Below are 19,108 nucleotides of genomic sequence, written 5' to 3' on the forward strand. Positions count from 1 at the left end.
GAAAACATAAACGTACCACCAGCGATACAGCTGGCATAATTTATAGTCTCCTCGTCTATGTACTGTAAATGACTAGTTTCATTTTTATTCAGCTTCGAATGTCGGCATCGCTACGAGATATCCATACACAAATCACTGGATAAATTATTAGTTGTCGTCGCAACTAAGTATCGTTCGTTCGTTTCCTTATGGGAATACCCATCAGATCAAGTCATCTAATGTGTCCAACTTAGCCGGCGGCATGAAATACTACAGCAATTTTTAAAATAGCAATCTGCTTTAAACAAAATGGTAATAATATTAATATTAACGGATATACTTACATTTTTTATAACGTTATCGACAAATGTATTATCCGAATGAAAAATTTCCTTATGACATTATTATTGTAGGAATTTTGTTAACAAAATTGATTGGAGTGTGTACTACAACCATACACTTATCGCGTTATGTTCTTATACTACACTGACGGTAGTTAGAGCTCTTTCAGGAAATCGGCAAACGTGGTTTACTTCAAGTTTTCCTTTATCCGTTCACTACTAAAATTCACTGTAATCTCTACGTACATATATACATAGGCATAAATACATACTCCTCGAATGTTGTCTGACTTTTAATGAATTCGTTGCACTCTGTTTCTGCAGTTTACCGTCAATAGTTTATGGTACAGAATTTTAAAAAATCGCGTATTCTTCGAAAAAACAGCATCGCTCTTTGAAAAAAATGTACGAACACGATTTTCCTTCTGTCCGACATTAATTGAATTAGCAAAAGCATCCGTCTAGATCGTGGTCATGTGACAAGATTAATTCCTAGTCCTTCTTGCCGATCGTCGCTCAGTTTAAAACCCAGCTCACGGACAATGGCTGAAAGGCAGAGATTACCATTGCCGACGGAATGCAGGCTTTTAATTGATCGAACAAAATGAGAACGACAGATAAAATACCAGCGATCCCGGATGCCAAAGAACGGGAATCGCGAGTTGGAAAAAGCGTAATTCAATCCAAACAACTGACGCTCGTTTGGTAATTCAAGGCACATGCCTGCTCTAAAACAGGATCATTATATTATTAGAGTTAGCGGACGATTGCCTGGAATTGTCGACTCGAAGAAACGGCCGGGTTTCTTGCCTGCGCACCTTGGGAAGAAGCGTCATGCCACATTTCAGGGTAACGCGCGTTCTGCTCCGCGTGGAATTACGCTCGAGACACCGCTAGCCAGCCGAAGAACGAATGTCGAGGGAGCACCGATGAAAAGCAACAAGACCGGCCCGGCTGTTTGCTATTTTCGCACTCGGGCTTTCCAGAACCTGACCCGACGGCTACATTCCTTTCAACGAGCTGTACGCCGCTTCCACCGAAAATCGTTCGCGAGCCGCTCCTTCTAGCCGCGACAACGACTTCGCGACAGGATCATCGCCGCGAAAAAAAATATCCCAGACTGGCGCCATTTCTTTTTGTCAGAACGAAATTAAATGTTCGAGGCAGAGCTGTCTTGGAGCCGACGCTTCTTGAAAACCCATGCGCCGAGATGCCGATTTAACACCAAGCCTACCGTTGCGGTCAAAATAACCGATCTTACATTTTTTATTTTCACCGTTGAAATTATGAAGACTCGTTCCTCTTCAATCAATTCCTTTGCAGAAGCATATATTATAATAAAAATATGCGAGAAGCCTAAATAAATTCAGTACTGTTATTTTTATAAAGCAACAACAATAGACGTTTTTAGAGGTCGGTATGTTTAGTGTTAAAAGAAATGGAAGATGTTGCATATCGTACAGTTGGGATATTTGAAATATTATTTAAAATATAATATGTTATATTATTTCATAATTATTTGCATGCCTGTGATCACTTTCGAAACAATATTATTTGAAATATTCTTTTAAACATGTTATTGGATTTTATAATTATCTGAGATAATTGTGAAATTCTGCTTGGTCATTATATCTCGAAATAAAAATATAACGAAATAATTCATTATTTGAAATTTCTACTATCTCAAATATTAGGTCATTCGGAGGAATTCGTAGATTTTATAGTAAAATTACGTACAGTAAATTATGCATTTCACGCTTAATGACCTTAATAGAACGATATTATTTTTATTTCAAAATAATATTATCCAAAATAACAGTTCGAAATGAATGATTTCAAATCGGTATTTCTCAGTTTCATCTCAACTAAAATTTGCCTAAATGTGAAAGAAACCTGCACAGCGCGAAGGGAAGCAGCTGCCTTGAAATGAAATAATATATGCTCTCGGAATAGACGATTAACTGGATGAGGCATGATTACAGTTCCAAGAATTACGGTTCCAATCGACGAACGGCAAAGTAACGTGTTCCATTTCAGTAGCATAAATGCATAAAGCCGTCGTCTATTCTGGGCACCGTTCGAGATCCGGTAAAAGGCTTCGCCCGACGAGGCACTGAACCACAAAAATAGCCCGTTTCGCGAAGAAAAGGAAGCAGAAATCTAATTCCATTGAACTAGGTTCCTCCGGTGGCCTTACGCGGTGGGTCAATAATTTCAACAGATCTATTTCGAACAGCTCTTGTAACAATGAGAGAGGAAGCTAGACACGTGGGGACGCTGATGAGCGATAGAACAGGGATGAGCGCTCAACCTCGCTGGCATTCTTTCGTTCGAGAGCCTTCTCGTGAATTCGTGTTCTGTCTGAGAGGCGTTATGGGAACCGGAGGCTTCAAGGTTCCATGGTAAGAAGGGCAAGTTCAAGGTGAGCTACCGAAACGGAAATGCGAGGTGTCCAGGGAGAAAGAGGGGGGAAACTCCTCTCGGCTACCGCCGCCTGGCCTCAGTCTCCTCGAAACCGCAGAGAACGATAGCCGTATTATTTAAGAATAATTGCGGGTTACGTAACGCTCGATAAGTCCGCATCGTTTCGCAGTTTCGCTGAACATAACGTGCACGCGTTGCATCCACCGCCGTCGAGGACGATGATCGAGAGAATCATCGGCGATTCCCCGCGACCGTAAATGCCTCGATTCGCGGAATCCCGTTGGTCCGAGCACAATTCCGACGCTCTCCGATCCGAGGATCGTTCGGGTATTGCCGCTCAAACCGTCTATTATGAATCTTGAGCTATATTTAATCGTTACGGATACGTGCGCCGTAATTGCTGATCGTCCGATGTGTTTGCGAAGTCATTAATCGATCTCTTTCGCTAGACGAAACACTTGGCGCGTCCTATCTTCGGGCGCTAACGGAAACGGACCGACTCTTGGCCGATCTTGCAAACTATAGTCTCAACTAGACTGCGACTCTTTATGGTAATACTTTATGCACCAGAAACTTATCAGTCTTAATGAATGAGTTATGCCTAAGAGAAGCTCAATAATGCTTTTTTTTTAAATATAATTATTTCAGAAGAACGCGCTGCATTATGTTAATTAATCTAATCTGTTGCATCGAACATAAAACCAATTTGTTAGATCATGACTGAAATTATTGGCGCGTTTAAACAATCTTTTCAGAAATTCTCAACTGTTGATTTTCAAATATGAATAAAATTGTTCTGCATCGAACGAGAATTCAACGGATATTTATTTCTGACGTTAATAATTTTAATCAATTCCCTCTTTCTATTAGCCTTTATTTATTTATATCCATTATTACGTAATATTAACAAATGGTATACAAATAATATCATGTGGCGTTCGCTGCTGTTAGCGGAATTTACACAAAATTTTCAGTAGGCAATTACAGAAATCTATAAAACGCAATTATTGAATTGTTGCAATTTCGATTGTTTTGCAAGCTATCTACAGTAAATTTTCCCGAATTTTCCCTCAGCTTGGAAACAAAAGTGAACGACTTGGGAAGAGGGAATACGATTACTCGAGCCTTTACTGCTCGTTTTTATAGTTGTCGATTATCAACAATTATAAAAACGGGGCCGCGAGGCTCGAAAAATCATATCTCCTCTTCTCAAGTTGTCCATTTCTTCATTTCCAAGCAAAAGGACAATTAGGGAGAATTTACTGTATTTTGAAAACCGAAATTACGTTTGCAACAGCCGAATTAATTTTCGTTATAGACTCAGATAAAAAAGTTGGAAAAGCGCGAGTTTCTATTTCTTTTCTTGTCATTTCAAGTAATAGCGAAATAAAAAGAAAGATATTTCGGTTTAGTTTAAAAAAATGTATTGCGCTTTAAAAGATGTGTTAATACTGTTTTCTCCCCAATGTACACTTGCAATGTTTAAAATATCAGAACGTCGTCGTATACTATATGTTACGTTGTCATATAAAATAGATTCTCTGCAGTACCCGTAACAGTTAACCGGGTGAAAGTACCTATAGCGACAAACAATGACGAATAAATTCCTGCGCAATCTCGCAAATAACCCTAACGTCTGGGTAACAGTAATGCAGTGGTTCACGTGCGCAACCGGTTCGGATGCGAAGACATTGTTGCGCTGAAAGAATGAACACTGGAGGTACATTCTGTGAATGGCTGCGCAACGTTCACGCAACTGTAACGTCATAGATTTGAAAGGTTGAAATATTCTATTGTATGCAGCTGGCGCCTATCGATGCTTGCACCTTTCACAGCAGGTTCAGACGTTTATGGAGACGTTAATGTAACATATTGTTTCCGATTATAAAAATTCTAAGCAACAGCAAATCTTCGGCGATTTGGTGTCATAAGTTTGACGTAGCTGATAAAGATACACAACAAGAATCTGCTGATAAAAATTACAAAATAAAATCTATATTATAAATGTACAGATTATCGAATTAACATCAAAGACGCAGTAGTTAAATGCATAATTAAAATCACTGTTAATTACAATTGTTATCATGTTTCCTACTATTCACATCTTCCAATTGAGTGGGTTAGAATCATAATGGAGTTAGTCATATTATCGAAAAATTTGATTTATGTCTTAAAATATAATCTATATGCCAAAATGTTAAAAAAAAAATAACAAAAGAAATAAAGTATAACCTTATCATAAATCAACTTATCTCTAAATAATCTTAACAATAAATTTAGCCAGCAAACATTACACATATTAGTAATTATAACATCTCCTTGTTTCTCACAATGAGAAAATTGTGGCTTACATCACTATGACTCTAATCCACTCAATTGTGCTAAAACAAAAGTGTGACAGTCAAAGACGCGATCAAATTGATAAGTCAGTGCAATTCCATTTTGTGACCGGATAACTGCAGCGTAAGTAATCAGCGAAATTGTAATGCCGAAACTTGTATCTGTTCTCGGACAGTCTGATTCGAAGCTATACGAGTTAGACAGTGGGATCCAGTACGCGATAAAGTGTGACATTTACGACACAAAACGATCGCATCGATATATGTACTCCGAAACAGAACGAAGAAATTGTTCGCTATTGAACTTTAATAGTGAACTAGCTGTCGTAAGTGATGACAGAACGCTTTCTGCACTTTTGATATATCAACGTACTAAATTCTAAATATCGCATTTCATAAGCCTTTAACACCGTCCCATAGCCATTTTTATTGCTCGAGGATATAAAACATGAATGTAGTGATAAAATCAATTTCATAACACGATACATTAAGCGCCAATAAGTGCGAATAAATCCGCTTGAAAATGATTCAAAGTTATCAAAATGAATAATACTTACACAGTCCAAGAAAGCTTTCTTGAATAAAATGAAATATAGAGTAACTCACGGAAATATTTGAACACTTATCATCATCAATATTTTATTAATTTTCAACATGCATGTAATTTATCGAGATCTACAAAACGCAGTTTTTAAATTTTCGTTATAGGCTCGGATAATAAAGTTAAAAGATGAGAGTTTACTATTTTCTTTTGTCATTCTGAGCAATAGCAAAATTTAAAAAAGACATTTTAGTTTGCCAGATTGATCCCTCTATCATATAAAAAAAATTCACGTCGTTTAGCCTAATTCTATAAATTACGTTTTAACATTAAACCTACCGCGGTCAAAATGACCGCTTTTTTATTTTGCAATTCTGCAAAGTTCCGAGACTCTTTCGTGGAAAACGCTTGAATAAGTTGTATTATTGGAGCAAGTTTTATAATAAAAACTTTACAAATTCTAAATAAATTCGATCTTCTCACTTTTGTGAAGCAGTACATGCCAGTTAGTATTACTGCTTGGTAGGTTTAGTGTTAAAAGGTGTTTGAATATTAATCAAAATCACCGTATTTGGTATAAAATGAGATGCTAGAGATCACTGTGAATGCTAGACTACGACTGACACGCTTGCGAAAACTAACAACACTGTTTGTTTAAATTGCGTGGCTGAAAAACTTCGTGGTTATTGATTCTTTGAGTCATTTCTATATGCTCAAACACTTTTGGTGGTTTCAACAAAGTTAACGTTTGTGAAAAACAATTCATAATTATTACGTTTACTTCTCGGTATGTGTTCGAAACATTACCGCTATTAACCGCTTCGCTCCCATGCACGTGTTATGTTGCGACACCTGTTGTATATTGAACGTATAATGTCATAGACGAGATATCTCGCGTCGTAATGCTGTTTGTGCGATGCCGCAGCACGTTATCTCGCGACGCCATGCCGTTCGTGCAGTGCCGCAGACGAGTATACACGCGCTTCTGTTTTTGCTCCATCTGCTCCTATGTCGTGTCAATGGAACCAAACTTTTTCGAATTAAAGTTCACGGATTAAAGCGTGTTTACTCATCTGTGGCACCGCACAAACGGTATTGCGTCGCGAGATAACATATATGTACAGGGTATCCCAAAAATGTCTTGCAATCCGAAAGTGGCGGGTTCCTCGGGTCATTTGAAGCAACTTTTTCCTTTACAAAAATTTTCTTCGAGGCACCATTAACGAGTTATTAACGAAAAACGGTGACCAATGAGAGGCGAGCTCAGCTGGCGCGAGGCGACCGATCCAATGAGCGGAACTGGGCTTCGCGCGCTGTTTGGCTGGGCCGCCTCGCGTCAGCCGTACTCGATTCTTATTGGCCACTGTTTTTCGTTAATAACTCGTTAACGATGCCTCGGAGAAAATTTTTGTAAAGGAAGAAGTTGCTTCAAATGATCTGAGGAACCCGCCATTTCCGGATTGCGAGACATTTTTGGGACATCCTGTATACGGCACCGCACAAGCGGCATTATGTCGTGAGATATCTCGTCTGTGACCTTATACGTGCAGTATCGGTGCCGCGACATAACTTATCGATGGGAGCGAAGCGGTTAATAATATTTTTAATATACTATATATTGTATTGTATAATATTATTGTGTAATATATATATATATTATATATAATGTAATATATATATATATATTGTATTGTATAATATACTTATTATAATTTTGGTATTTTATGGCAAGTATTCAGAACCATCCGAGAAATAATACATACGCAAACGTTAGCCAATAGGAACTCGACCCGAATGAGTTATTTGTTGCAACGAGTCTCGAATTGTTTGGAAACTCTCCGTGAAATAGATTAACAGAGAAGTGCCAATTAGAAGCGTGCATGTATCGATGGCATCAAACAAGTTTCGCCCGCATCTACCGGCTGAAAAGGTCGAGCGCAAAAACCGGCCGTTTGTAGCTGCTGAATCGTAAATTCCATCGTGTTCGATACCGATTACTCGACTCTCCCAAATGCCAAACGACGGTGATTATTGGATTTCTTTTCCCTCTAGAAGACCTTCGATCGTATTTATAACAGCGAGAACCTGAGAAAATGTCTGCGCACGAGGGGAGATCAGAAGAGGAACGACGAGGTGCGAAGAAGATGCCCCCAGAAATGGAACTCGGGATGGGAAATCGGAAAGAAGCAACCACGGGGTGTCCTTGTAAGACAATATTATGCGCATCACGCCGCGTACGTCGGAGAGGCAGGTTCAGCCAAGAAAGTTAGGTTTTCCCTTCACGAATACCATTAGCTCGGGCTTCGCATCGGAAAAGAGTTCTTCGAAGCTGAGAGTCTGCCATTAGAATATTCTCGACGCGAATTTTATTCCTTACGACAAACGATATAAAATAACTTGATACTTATTCCCGAACATCTCGCGTGATAGCTTCGGCTAAGACACAATTTTTGCCACGATTCATCGCTCGTTCAAGGTTCGTCGTAAAGGAAGGTTCGCAAGAAATAAATTAACTTCGCACACACGATATGATCATTGTACAAGCTCTAAATCATGTTTTGTCACTTCTATTTTCGAGTATTCTAATTCAGCGACTATCACAGAACAGATCATTTGCTGTTTATAATTCGAGCAAGAATTGTTTAGATTTGCGATTTTTTAAAGTATTCGATTACCACGCGCAAGATATTCATGTAAAATAAAATGGTTTCGACCCTATTTTCTATATCTGCGTTTTTAATACGTTTCTTACTGAATTTTGGATGTCACAATTTTATTAGAGGAAAAACAATATTGCATAATATTCGAAATATTACTTCAAATGACACGTCATTTTATCTTATAATTATTTCCATGCCTGTAATCAGTTTTGAAATAACATTATTGGAAATATTATTTTAAATGACATATTATATTATTTTGGAATTATTTGAAATGATTATTTGAGATCATTTTGAAATTCTTCTTGGATATTATACATTAGCAATGACTAAGAAACTTTATTCTCGAAAACGGAGCTCCGGATTTAATTATTTGATATTTACTTAATCATTTAATATTGCTGTTGCTTCAAGTGGATCGATATTATTTTCATTTTCAAATAACAGCATAAAAAATAACAGTTGGAAATTAGTTATTTCAAATAGTTATTTCTTATTCTATTTAAATTCTGCCCAACTCGACCTTCGTCCTACAAAAAGGCAATGCGAAATGTTCATAAAAATAGAGAACAGAAAGCCAGTCAACGTAATCGCCACAAACATGCTATGGAAATTACGTTTTGAAGTTGACAAGCCGAATAGACAACGGCAGGAAATCAATGTCACTCAATTTCTGTGTAATAGGATCGGCAACGAGCAGTTTGCCCCTTAAGCCGAGCGAACGTTTAATGCCGTAATTCCGCAGCCATTAGAGAAAACAATTTGCGTTGAACGTGATTGTCTGGATCGCGATCGGGTTCGAACAGTTACAGCTCGGTCGTGCCTCTGGAGTCTGTGTAACACGCTCAGCGTGGAAATCACGAGGATCTAGTTCGGTACCGACTCGCTGGAACTTTGTTCGATTACTTCAACGTCACTCTCTTTTATCTCGCACCGGAGAATACATTATCGATTACGGCCGGAAACTCGAGACCTTTGTCACGAGCACTCTCCTCAGGAGCCTCGTAAGAAGGAACACGACAACCGTGACGGATACGTCAGATGGTACACGAGGCACTCCCGATCCCGATCGAGTGGCACGAAGAATCGCAACAAAGAACTTTATCGGTCGATCGAGCCTGATGAATGGCGAGCGAAAGATGTGAAATCAATTCGGCCCGCTCGGGAATTTTAAACGCGTTGCAGAGTTATTAGCGGAATGTGAAAGTTTAGGCTAAGTTTTATTTCCTCTTCCCCCTATCAGATGAAATGGAATTTTCTTTCTCAATGGTTCGAATGTTCGAAAAATTATCGAAAAATTTCTAGAAGCGAACTTGCAATAAGTTCGTAATGTTACAAATTGTCTGAGATAATTTAGCATGTAAATATAATCCTTTAAATCCATACTTTTGAAATCCGCAAATAGTTAAGAAATGTTTAAGCACCATCCCAATAAAATTTTTATAAAATTTATGTAACAAAGGTTGAGAGAGAGAGAGAACTTGAAACATGAAGATCATATTATGGAGTTAATCGTAGAAGAATGACAGACACACTTTCAAAAGGTATAAAATTTATATAAATTAAATGAAATAAAAAGGGTGAATATTGCACGAAAATTAATATACAGGCATCGTTTTGTCCGTAATATTACAAATAATATTACAAATAATAACCGTGTAATAGACGTTCATCGTTTTGCCAGTAATATTACAAAAAACAAAGTAGTCCAGAAACTTGAACTGCACAAGTAAATAGTCATTTTCATACGTTTGTAATCTGCAAGGTTGAAAATGTGTTGTACTGTTTTGTACTCTGTGTTGTACTTCGCATTTAAAACTGTTAACAAGTTAACAAATTCAAATTTTCATTTTCATAATACTTTTACAATACGTCACATTTGCGATATACAAATTTTTGTAAAAAAACAAACGATAGAGTTAAATATAGTCTAAAAAAAAGTCTACATAAATTATTGGAAATGGAAAAAATTACTGGACAAACAACCGTATGATGCACATGACCACCTAATCGTATTTATCATAAATACATGTTTTGAATACTTGTTTCGCAAACGTTTAAAATTATCGACTATAATAGATAATTTAGATAATAGAGAGCCTACATAAGAGAGACAACGTAAAGCTCATCATTACTCCTTTGAGACATTGTCTTTTGACATTCCCTTCTGACATTTGACAATATCTCTTTTGACATTTGTGTTTAAACTTTTGATATGTATGATTTGAAATATATACATTGTTAAAAGCAGACAGATGTTAAATGTTCCAATTACATTCATCAATCAAGAGAAATATGAAAAGCATATTTTTCATAACAATTTGTATTTGTACTTTTTCTATGGTTTCACTTAATCTCAAAAATTAATCGCAAGAAATATGATTTCAAATAATTAATAAAAATATAAACTCATGAAATACTGTTTCATCAAATAATTATTTCCCCAGTACAGCTTAAGAAAATATTATTTAAATTAGTAGTTTTCCTTACTACAACATAAATATCTATTTTCAATACATGTACTTATCTCTATGACGTCAAATAAATTTTGAAATATTCTTTCGTACAAACAAGAGTATTTCATTAACTGTTTCCAATACCTTTTCAAATACTTTTACCCAGGTCCGGCCACAATTTAGACGAGTTAAGACTAGAAAAATAGAAAGTCGAAAAATAAGGACCGCCTTAGCCTAGATCCGAAAAACGCGAGAGAATCGACCGTAGATCGTTTCGCAGGTGGAAAGACGAAGGCGAAAAGGCGGTTCGTCCATCCGGTCCGACGACCTAGACCGAGTGGCGAGACGACGGGTTACGAGAGGCCTTCACCTTGACCTTGAAGAGCACCGACCGTCCTAGCAAAGGTGAACCGGACGGACAGACGGCGAGAGCCTTTACCTGCTGCGAGTCCGTTCGGCTCGCCACGTAAGTATAATGCACGATTTCCGCGGTTACGTAAGCCGGCAGCGCATTTTATCGCGTCGCGTCATCCTCCCGAACGGCGTCCCATCATTGTCTCCTCCGTCTTTTGTTCCGTGACGTTCTCTGCGGTGACGGTTGCCCTTTTTTGCGTAACACTCTACAATCTACTTACGCTTGTTTCCGTCGCCCGACACCCCCGGCTGCCGTGTATAATCGCCGTGTCGATAACCGCGGGACTAACTGTTCCGAGCCGACTTCGGCTGCCGTTGTTCAACGTTCGACAACTAGCACGCCGATTCCGCACATTCGCCGGTGATCCAGCGACGCAGGCCGGGCCGGAGTTTTAATTGGAATCGTCGTTTTTACGAGCCACCACTACCCATCTCGCCGACAGTCGATGAAAGATTCCAATTAACCGTAATACGCCGGCGCTTCCTTTAAAAGCGATCGCCACCAATTACACGGCAGCTTACAGCAATCGAACGATGTAAAGTTGCCTTTAATTGAATCGTTCAAACCGCTCGCTGCAGTTTTGTAAATTTCGTTTCTGTTGCAGTGTCGACGTCGATTTCCGTAATTATCAATTACCTCGGCGCGATGCTGCTGCGCCGCGTCGATATAAATCATCGCTCGCATCATTAACGTTTAATACAGTTATTGGCGCTCTTCTCGCGTCGTGGGAATTTCAGCAACTATTTAGCACTATAAACTGCTTCAACTTCGGCGCTGCGGTTCCCAGATATGCTTTCGCGTGCGCGGTGAAAACTACGTTCCGGGAATTCTTGAAAAAAATTCCTCAGCGGAAATTACTTTTGAACATAATTCGCCATTATTCGTACTAAAACGAAGACTAAATCCTTTAGATGGTGAACAAACTTTAAAAGTTGATTTTCTCGAAAACGGAGGCCCGGATAGAAAAATGTTATAGCAAATTTGCTTCTTATTTTTTCCCGTGGAATCACCAGCTGCTCGATTGTATTGGGTTGGCAACTAAGTAACTGCCGATTTCAGTTATATGTCTCTCACTCCCATTTTTATGATATACGTAAATGATATCCATCTTAAACAAAAAATATCGTGTATTCATTTCGCATCAAAAAAAGGGAAGAAACTTATGGGACACCCTAATAATTGCCGATTTCAGTTATAGATGTCTCTCACTCCCATTTTTATGATATCCGTAAATGTTATATTATAAAATTATTATTATTATTATTATGTTATTTTTTATTATCCGTGAATGTTATCAACTGGACAAATTGAATGCAGCGGTCAAGTAAAAGCGACCAGAATTGGTCAATCGTAAAGGTGTCATTTTCCACCAGGACAATGCTAGGCCGCTCACGTCTTTGTCCACTCGGCAAAAATTGATGGATATTGGTTGGGAATTGATGTTACACCCACCATATAGCCCTGATCTCGCGCCATCGGATTACCACTTATTTCGAACCCTGGACAACTCCCTTCATGGTAAAACTTTTAATGACGATGACGCTGTAAAATCTCACTTAACTCAGTTATTGGCCGAAAAGGATCGGACTTTCTACGAGCGTGGAATTTTCAAGTTGTCAGAGAGATGGCAAAAGGTCGTCGAACAAAATGGAAAATACATTACAGATTAAACTCCATTCCAAGTAAAAAGAAATTTTTTATTTCATTGAACAAATCGGCAATTACTTAGTTGCCAACCCAATACTATGAATTCCGGCCCAGCCTGTATATTATGTATGCTTACCTAAATTAAGAAAATCTGATTAGTTTCCATGAAAAAACGTTTAAAGTCTCAGTAACTTTAATAGAAAAGCATGAAAACAGTCACGTTGATCGGCTCGGTAAAAATGACCGCAAATGAAATCTGTGAATGAAATCTTCTCATCGCTATAAAGCTACACACGTTACTTACTTTTAGAACTCGGTAAATTTAGTGTTAATGCCCAAGTATCAAACGAATACTAACTTCGTTTGATCTAGTATGACTTGTGCCGATTTCATCGTTTGATAAACACATTGCTGTCAACTAAAATCTCGTTTATAACGAAAGTTCCGGACAACTCTTCATAGAAATAAAGTAGTAAATTTTCTGTAACGAAATCTGAAGATTGGAAAATTGATTTCTAGATATTGAAATGTAGCTTGGCCCACTGTGAGTCAGCCGAGCACCGGCTGTCGAGTCACACCTGCTCAGCCGGATTCCATGTTCAGGGTCGTTGGAACCTCTGCTGTTTCAATGACTGCCCGACCTTCAGATTTTCGACGTTACCACCGTTGTCCAGCTTTCTCGATCGTTCGATTTCGTTATCTTAGCTCAGCTCGGGACCGTATGCTCGGCCCCACGAGCTCCTGTCGCGGTCGATACAAACAGATCGAGAGCGAACAATCGCCGATATGTTATCGCGTCGCCATATGCCGGCAGAAACAAGCTCCCGATAGGCGACATTTTTAAATTTCCTGAACGTTGATAATGATGCACGAAATCAAAAGAATCGGAGACCATTCCCAGACAAGATTAACAACGGCCTGGTTACATAAGCTCGTGACGGTTATTGCAGCCTTCTGATAAGAGAAAAAAGAGTTTTCTGAGTAAACATCGCGACGATCGATCCTGCCAGTTCAGTAGTGCTTCTCATTGGTCCGCGATAATCGGATCCAGCTCTTTAAAAGTTGAGCTGAAGAGGCTGGAGCTGCTGTCACGATACGATGTTAGTACAACTCACGGAAGACCACCCATAAACTGGACGAGCAAGTCGAAAGGGAGTTTAATTTAGATGAGCGTGTAGTAGATACGCATAGGACACCATCGTGCTTATCACGGTTCTTCTTTTCTTTTTTTTTTCCTTGAAGCTTTCGCTGTGCAACACGCAAACTCGCGGGAAGCATAACTTATTAACAAGGAGAACGAGTAAATTGTAATAGGTTCATTTTATCATAGTGATTACTTGAGAGCGGAACCTGAAGAGACTTATAGCGATGACGGATGTCGGAAAAATCCAAGATATCTCACGACGTAACACTTTCTCACAGCTTAAGGCCTTGAATCTCAGCGAGCTGCGTGGCTGAATATGGAACCTTGAACGTGTTAGGACATTTTTGCACGAATTCTAATGAAATTTTATACAGCTATGAAAGAAATGACAAGAAATGAAATAAAGGTTTAATCTAGCACAACTTGGTTCTCAACCTATTAACCCTTTGCACTCGAAGCTATTTTAAATATAAATCCAAAATAATTTTTCTAACTTATATAGTATTTCCATTTTATATGACAAAATGCATTTTACGCGTATGAAATTGAGTCTTGTGACTTATACAACAGTTATACTTTTAACAATTTTTGAAATCTATACTTTGATAATATAAAAATGATTTTGAAACCGTGATATAATAATTTTAGTGGTGCCTCAAAGTCGCCACTCGGGTGCAAAGGGTTAAACCTATGATCCAAAACGGATAACTAGTGGTTTATACGATATTAAACGATAAAGATTATATTTTTAATGTAAATAATAATGCGTAGCTTATGGCTTTCTGATATCTTGATCTTTTATAAGATGTAATATCAGAGGCAAGCACTACAATTCCATCGATTGTACAGTATTTTCTTCGTAGCCCAAATGCAAAATAATTGACATAACTCGAAATTATTGAATGTCAATCTCTAGGTATAAATTAACAACGAATTCACAATTTTTAATAAAAATAAATTTATTCTGATGTGCGAAGTGTGATCTGGAAATAAAAATGCAAAAGCTTTTCGATGATATAAACAACATAGTAAAATAATTTTACCATATTATAGCTAAAAACGAAATTACACTAAAAGACAATGATAAATCAGTACATGTGACTTCAAAATTACTTATCGAAGGTTAGTGTTATTGGTCGCGGTAGCATGTGTACCAATGATCTAAAGATAGTAATGCGTCCGTTTGATCGCTACGAACGAATATATGTTGATTCGATCGCGCAAAGATAGATCGATCGATGATCGCCGAAACGAAAAGTGAAGCATCGACAGCCGACGATGGAAATTACCGTGAGGATGATTGACACCGAAATAGACAGACCGAAGGATCGTGGAAATGGCGGAGGCAGTCACACCCAGCTAACTAAAGTGACGTTAAGTAGGCCTTTGCATTTAACATCGTTGGCCTCCGCGTGGCCGCGTTGGCAGACTGAATAACTTATTCGTTCCAGCCATTCTACGGAGCTTTATGTCTGTCAGGTTTATGTAATTGGGTAGCGGAACGTAGGCGAGGTCACCCATCCTGCCTTTCCTTGCGTCTTTCAGCGGGTCCTCGAAGGATCTATGATCTATCTATAGGGTGGTAACCGCGCGGTTGATAGCCTCGTCGTGGACGGAACGGCGATGATCACGGATGATGGCGATGATAGACTAGACGTTTGATATTCGTTCCTTGCTTGCCCGCGTGTAATGTACAATGCGCCTTGTTCAAGTGCTCGAATGATAGGTAGACACGTCCTTATTATGAAGACAGACTTCGCGGGAAATGGAATTCTTTCAGTGTATTTGCATCGGTCTTATTGTGTTGTTTGCAATGTAGTTATGCTGTTTCTGCTGATGGCTTATTGTGAAATGATATTGTAAGAACAAAATCTTGTCGTAAAAGTAAAATGATTTCAGGAGGACGAAATCTTCTTACAAAATTAAAATAATATCGGAAGAACAATATCTTCTTGTAGAATCAAAAAATGACATCAGGAGAGCAACATCTTTCTGTAGAATTAAACTGATATAAAAAACACGTAACCTGCTTTCTTCTTTAAGCCACTAATAAGATGTACGTAATCGCCGATAATTATGCGCATTACAAATCTAATTAGATATAATTGCTCGACTTTAATGAATAATTAATAGACGTAGAATGCAAAGACGAATCTACATGTTAAACTACCTAGAAAAGTTCTCACTGCCAACTTATCTGATAATATTTCAATCAGAATCCTCGCATATTACGATATCAATACGTACATTAAAATAATGCGCGCGAGCTTCGTTCGAATTCCGTTTAATTTCCGCAGACCTTTTACACGCGGAAGTTGAAGAAGCGGAGAGCCCGCGAGTGGCGCGTGGGTGGTATCGAACTCAGAAACTGTGGCTTCCCCGTTGTCGGGAACGAGAGTTTAACCGCAAATCGGTTCCCGATTATCGGCCACGCCGATCGCGAGTTCGTCAGAACTTGTTTAGTCATTTGCATGGCCAGGCAACATCCAACAATATCGATCTTCAAACCGCGACGAGACCTCCGGTGTTACAAACTGCCGGTATTATCGTCGATCTGACACGCGGCATGGTGTCGAACGTTGGAAAACCTGCGCGTGAAATCGGGAAAATAACGCGACAGATAGTGCACGCCGCGATAGTGAATTTCCCGATGCGCAAAACACGCGATCGATATAATCGCCGCGAATGAACTCGGGAGCACGGTGATACCGGGAACCTGTCCGCCGATGATATTTGTTCCAACATGTCCGAGGCTAATTAGAATTACAAGCGAACCGAATTATCGGCGATACTTATCGGATACGATTCATTCGGAAGGCCATGCTTGGACATTTTGTCGGCTATCTGCGGTACATAATTTAGAGCAATTGATTCGTTCTTCAACGTAGTTCGTGCCATTTGGATTGATACAGATTATGATCACTTTCCGATATTTTCTATCTATCGTATACTTCAAAATAGAGTTCACGCAAATTGCTGAAATAAGGCTACGTTCGGTATGTAAATGCTATCTTCCATTATGCAGAAATTAATGTAAACTTGAACTGGAAATTGCATAAAATCCGCAGTGTACTTATTAAGAATAATACACGTAGAAATAAAATAATATAGACTCAAAGACGAGTACAAAGAACCTGGCAAATTAAACGCGTATTTTCTACTAGTGACAAAAAGATTACGCACTCAGACATTTCTTGTTGAATTCAATTACCGTAGGCCGTTAATTTCACGCTTCCGTTAGAACCACTTGGAAACTGACGTTTAAGGAAAACAGACGAGTAAACCGTCTCGGTGATAAGATTCGTGACTGATTAAGTGACCTCCAGGCGCGGCCAAAGTTCTGATTGGATTTGTCCTACGACCCACGCGGCGGCGACGGCGAAAAAGCACGAAAACGGTTCTCGCGGTTCCAACGCAATTAAAAGGAATTTAACGAGGCTGCTGCCTTATCGTTCGCGGCGCGATTCAGAAAATTAGTCGGACACGCTCAAGGGAGCTGATCGTTTCCGCGCGAGCTTAATACCAGTCTACCACGGAACCAAAGAATTCCATCGTCTTTCGAGACCACTATTTTCCAACTTTTTTCTTTCTCAGCGTTCCGTGCTCACGGCCGATCCCGAACGGGTTACACCGAGTTATGAATCGTCCCAGATGGAGATCATTAAAACCGTCTAATTCGCGGATATGCGAATGAACAAACGAAACGGCCTGCTGGTTCGTTCTAACGCGCCTACGTGCCGTGCACAGCTGAATATTCGCGGCAAGTTCGTTTTCCACGCGTTTCTTGTATTACACTCTTACTGGTCCCGTGCGAAAGTCGTGCGAAAAATTTACGACCCGTCGACTCCGCCGCGAAAATCCGAGAAATTACTGTCCGGCTACTCCTAATGGGAATATATTTTACTTGCAAGCTGCGTCTGAGTTATAGCGGATAAGATTTACTTTAACTACCCTTTTTTACATTTGCTTAAACATTTGCGGTCTACAACTTGTTTTTGTGGTTGACATGACCGTTTGATGTAATTTACTTTGATTATAGGCATGCATGTGTCTGACGTTATATATATATCAAATTCTCAAATATTATAGAAATACTCACATTCACAAACCGTGAATGTTTATGCAAATTTGTCTAGAAGATTTTATACGGACGACAACAAGCGAAGCATTTATTACTCTTATCATTGTAATCATTATTATTGCATTCCACTTCTCGCATTGATATTATTCTTGTTAACGTTACTCACGTAACTACTATCTTTATTATTTAATTATCATGAGTACTGATTATATCATTCTATCTTCGTTCATTATTATGTGGTTATTATTACTTTTATCTTCCTATCTTTGTCTCGCGCGTTCGCTATTGTAACATTCTCTGTAACAAAGGATCCACCCCGTTGACATAATAAAGATTATTATTATTATTATTATTATTATTATTATTATTATTATTATTATTATTTTATGGAATGGGAAATCCTTTACGATAAAAACTATAGTATAACTTTATCATTTATTGAAGAACCCTCGATACGAATACTACGAACGAATGAAAATTAACCGTCTGGCGATAAACGAAGAGCGAACGTCAACGTCGCATGATGCCGAAGGGTCCAATATGCGTTTAAATTATGAGCACGAATTGATTCGGAGGGCATTTTATCGGTGAGCACTGCAGTCGGGTGATCCGATGGTTCCATAATTCAGTGGCGATTGTGGTCGGTTCGATAGAGGATGAAACACAATTCCGATGTGTTTTTAGCCGGTCGAGGATCGATGCGAGGCATAAACACGTTACAATTAGTCGATCGGACGCGGCGATCGGCCGGTCGGAATATAATAGAGCGAAATTATTGGCAGAGATAACAGGTTTCGCAGTACCGTTTCCCCCCGGCACGGATTCTGCACAGATCGCCGATACGAACGCACCTTCGGCTGGCTGACCCACCTATCGTGAGAAACTATCCCGGGAATTGAGCCTTCTCTTTCAACCTGTGCACGCACTGTCGCGCGTAACTACGGTTCCCGTCGCCGACGCTGCCTTCGTGACTGTACCTCGACCTCGAGAAACCGCAACGCGATGATCGCGGGACGCGTTCGTTAACCCCACTGCTATCGCTTTTAATCTAACTATCTCGGAGAACTTGGGATATTAAGTT

At 39.1% G+C, this 19,108-nt stretch overlaps 1 protein-coding gene across 15 annotated transcripts in view; it reads right to left on the reverse strand.

Moving 5' to 3' along the window:
• Window positions 1–19,108, reverse strand: part of LOC143259034 (uncharacterized) — a 448,485-nt gene that overhangs the window by 384,884 nt on the left and 44,493 nt on the right. The window contains exon 1 of one of the 15 annotated variants that reach the window (XM_076519818.1): window positions 11,376–11,542. The exons of the other annotated variants lie outside the window; for them this stretch is intronic. The gene's annotated coding sequence lies outside the window, so the exon portion shown is untranslated. Of the gene's footprint in view, window positions 1–11,375; window positions 11,543–19,108 lie in introns of those variants that run through there. 15 annotated transcript variants of the gene reach the window in all.

Source organism: Megalopta genalis, chromosome 3, assembly GCF_051020955.1.
Source record: "Megalopta genalis isolate 19385.01 chromosome 3, iyMegGena1_principal, whole genome shotgun sequence".
NCBI lineage: Eukaryota > Metazoa > Arthropoda > Insecta > Hymenoptera > Halictidae > Megalopta > Megalopta genalis.